Here is a 4,180-nt window from a genome sequence, read left to right as displayed (position 1 = left end):
AAGATATAAAGAAAGTTCTGCTTGCATGAGTATCTTTTTTTTTCCTTATGTTTACAATAAGTAAGGAGAGATACATAAGATTGTGCAAATAGTGCTTGGAAATGTCTGGGCAGCTGCTATTCATTAAAATGAATATCTAGTCCTTTGGCTGTAGACACATGGCTCTGGAAGTCAGCATACTTGTTGGTCTACATCTTAACTGAAATGGAGTGGATGATTAATCTGTTTTAGTTTGGAATAGTCTCAATGCAGCATTTATGACCAATTTCTTGGGAAGAAGCATATTGCATCTGTACCCTACACTTTCATTATCTACTTATTTATTTATTCACCACTTTCCATCGCTTCTTGGCCTTTTGGCTAAGATCAAGTGTAGTATTTATTCACCACTTTTCTAATCTCTGGAGACAGAAAAACATGTATCTTGCCACTATAGAACTTACATAGTTCAGGTGTACCAGTTAATAATGCATATTTTTTTCAATAGATAGAGTTACACATATGTTGATATATACAGCAAGCTTCAAAACTTCATATGCCAAATTTTCTGTAGGTATTAATATCATAGATATTTTTATGCTTAAAAATGTTGAATTTCGTGCCAAAAAAAGAGCATTTGTGGGAAGTTTTAATTCATTACTTTATTTTGAAGAAAAATGCTGCTGAAAGTTATCGTATACTTTGGGAAGCTTATGGTGAACTTGTTCCATTTCAAGATATTTGTAAACACTGGTTTAAACACTTTAAAAGTGATGATTTAGATGTGAAAGACAAAGAACGTGTAGGTCAACCGAAAAAATTTGAAGACCAACAATTACAAGCATTATTGGATGAAGATGCATGTCAAACTCAAAAACAACTTGCAGAAAGATGCTCAGCAAACCATTTCCAATCATTTACAAGCAATGGGAAATATTTTAAAAGAAGGAAAATGGGTGCCACATCAACTGAACCAAAGACAAATGGAAAACTGAAAAGTCAGAAGTAAAATGTTGCTTCAAGGCACGAAAGAAAGTCTTTTCTGCATCAAATTGAGACTGGAGACGAAAAGTGGATTTATTTTGAGAATCCCAAATGCATAAAATCATGGGTTGATCCAGGTCAACCATCAACATCAACTGCAAGGCTAAATAGCTTTGGAAAGAAGACAATGCTCTGCGTTTGATGGGATCAAGAAGGTGTGGTATATTATGAGCTTCTAAAACCAGGTGAAACCGTAATACTGATCGCTACCAACAACAAATAATCAATTTGAACCACACTTTGATTGTAAAATGACCAGTATGGACCAGAAGACATGGCAAAGTAATTTTGCTTCATGATAACGCACCATCACACACTTCAAAACCAGGTAAAGACACATTTAAAGATCTTGCCTGGGAAGTATTAACCCACCCACTATATTCACCAGACCTTGCTCCTTCAGATTACCACTTGTTCTGATCGATGGCACACACACTTTCTGAGTAGCACTTCAAAACATATGAAGTGGAAAATTGGGTCTCTGAATGGTTTGTCGAAAAACAAGAAAAGTTCTATTGGGACAGTATCCACAAATTACTTGAAAGATGGTGGAAATGTTTAGCTAGCAATGGACATTACTTTGACTAAAGCACTTTTGATGTTTCTTTTGAAATTATTGTGTTTTCTTTGATTACAAAATCCACATTATTAACTAGCACACCTGGTAAATAGTCATAAAAAGAAGCAAAATAACACAAGGTATGGGCAAAAACTGAAGGAAAAGCATGGATAATGAAATAAATGATAAATTGGGTTGTCAATGCCTAGTTTGAGTGGTCAAGAATGGCTCAAGAGGTGAAATTTTAGAAGAAATAAAGAAAAAAAAGCTTTCCTTCACCATTAAAGAAACTGGGGCAAATTAATTCTTAATGAAATATCAGATAATTGCCAAGTAGGGAAAAATTGTTGCCTATTTTAAGAAACAGAAAAGAGAACTGTATTGCTAGGGCACACTGAGTGAGGGGGAAAATAGTAAGTGAACATGTTGAATGGATTTGAAACATCAGAACTTTCAGGGCATTATATATAAGGGTGTAAATATTTTGGATTTTTCTCTAAAAGCAATGGGAAGCTACTGAAGGATTTTAGGTAGTGGAGTAACTAGAGCAAGTTAATTTAAAAAGATTACTCTGATTCTGCATGGAATCTAGAAAACTAACACCCATTACAGTATCAAACAAAGACCAGAAGCCCAATATACATTTTTGAATAAGTAAACTGTTATGAATAAATGAATGATATAATAGCAGATTGTGATAGAATATTTAGCTTCCCCAGAAACTCGGTCCCAGTTAGATACTGATCATATCATTTTGGCAATATGCCTCAACCACTTTCTATGTACCTTCCTTGAGAATGCTACAGTAACTTGAAAATAGACACAGGGAAAGAAGATAATCATATGGCTGGGAAATACTTCCAATACATTTTATTGTTTTGCTGCATTGCTATTGAAAACCATGCCAAAAGCAGGCAAGTAAGGACACTCCTTAACTTTTGAAGTAATATGGAGGAACAGCCTCCATGTTTTTGCCCAACCTGATGTCCATTTTCACCTAACAGCATTATCTGTTAGTGCTTGGATACAACAAAACCATGTGTAGCCCTAGCCAGTTTGGCTCAGTGGATAGAGTTTTGGCCTGCAGACTGAAGGGCCCTGGGTTCAGTTCTGGTCAAGGGCACATGCCTGGGTTACAGGCGAGGTCCCCCAGTAGGGAGTGTGCAGGAGGCAGCCAATCAATGATTCTCTCTCATCATTGATGTTTCCATTTTTCCCCTCTCCATTCCTCCCTGAAATCAATAAAAATATATTTAAAAACAAACATGTGCATACAGAGAAATCAAGAATAAGTTGGAACAAACCCAGAAAGGCAGTAAGATTTGGAAACTAAAGGCACAATAACAATGTAAGCTGAGAAGAATAGAATTATCTTTGCAAAAACTAAGGGTTTTCATTATTTTCCCTGTAAAAACAATTTAAAGAAAAACGTTTATATCACAATTCTACTCCTTACATCTTCTGTCAATGTGAGCTGTATAATAAAATTAGTATATTTACTCATAATTTGAACTTGTCAATATAAATAATTTTTATTCTTTAAAATTGCCAATTTAAAGAATCCCCAACCATTCATTGTTTCATGACTCTATTTGTCCATTCAACAAATATTTGTAGCGTGATGATACATGCCAAATATTGTTAGGTTATGGGGTAAACTAGTGAATAGTTGTAGATGCTATGTCTACCATCAACAGACTTTTCAGTATAAAGGTTTATACGTTGTAAGGTACAATTTCAATAATGATGTGATCAATACTGTGATGGAATAGATTATAGAGAATTATGCCTTCATAGGAAAGTGTTTTATTCAAAGCATGTAAAATCAAATTATTCTTCCCAGTAGAAATGACATCCAGCTAAACCCTAAAAGTTGCGGATGTAGCCAAATGAAAATTACGGGGTGAGCACTTTTGACATAAATAAATTGCAAGGAACTGCACTATAAACAAATAACATGACAAAACTAGAAAACTAGTGTCTCACAAGTATGACTAATTATGTCTGTATAGAAAATAGTATGTAATCTGCGGTGTGCAATGGTGGTAGAGTGAGCTGTGTGGAGTAAAGGATAATCCAAGTAAAGAGAAAAAGAAGCTTGAATAAAAGGAAGGGTCCTGATTTCTAGGACTTGTAAACCATATTGACATGCTTGCCCTTTGTCTATGTGCTTTGTAAAGCCACATTTAATCAGAAATGGCACATAAATATAATTTTTATGATTACTCTGGCTGCAATGTGGAGAATTTGTTGAAGAATAATGAGTACAAAGAGAATAGATGTTTGGATTCAGTAATTGTTCTTTGTTGTTGTGGTGGTGTTTTTTTGTTTTGTTTCTGTTTTTACTATTCCAGTTGATTGTATATCACCAAGAGAGACTACATCCAAATAAAATGCTGATGCTGCAGCACCTGATAGAAAAATACTAGTTGGCCCTGACTGGTTTGGCTCAGTGGATAGTGGGTCAGCCTGCGGACTCAAGGGTCCCGGGTTCATTTCCGGTCAAGGGCATATACCTTGGTTGCAGGCACATCCCCAGTGGGGAGTGTGCAGGAGGCAGCTGACTGATGTTTCTCTCTCATCAATGTTTCTAGCTCT

General features: G+C 35.5%; 1 pseudogene; it reads left to right on the top strand.

Moving 5' to 3' along the window:
• The first annotated feature begins 340 nt into the window (after nt 1-340).
• Nucleotides 341-463, top strand: LOC132223193 (U2 spliceosomal RNA; annotated as a pseudogene).
• Nucleotides 464-4,180: the final 3,717 nt, after the last annotated feature.

Source organism: Myotis daubentonii, chromosome 1 (assembly GCF_963259705.1).
Source record: "Myotis daubentonii chromosome 1, mMyoDau2.1, whole genome shotgun sequence".
NCBI classification, from domain to species: Eukaryota; Metazoa; Chordata; class Mammalia; order Chiroptera; family Vespertilionidae; genus Myotis; species Myotis daubentonii.
Note: the sequence above shows the minus strand (reverse complement) of the source record. Positions and strands in the feature narration are given on the sequence as shown.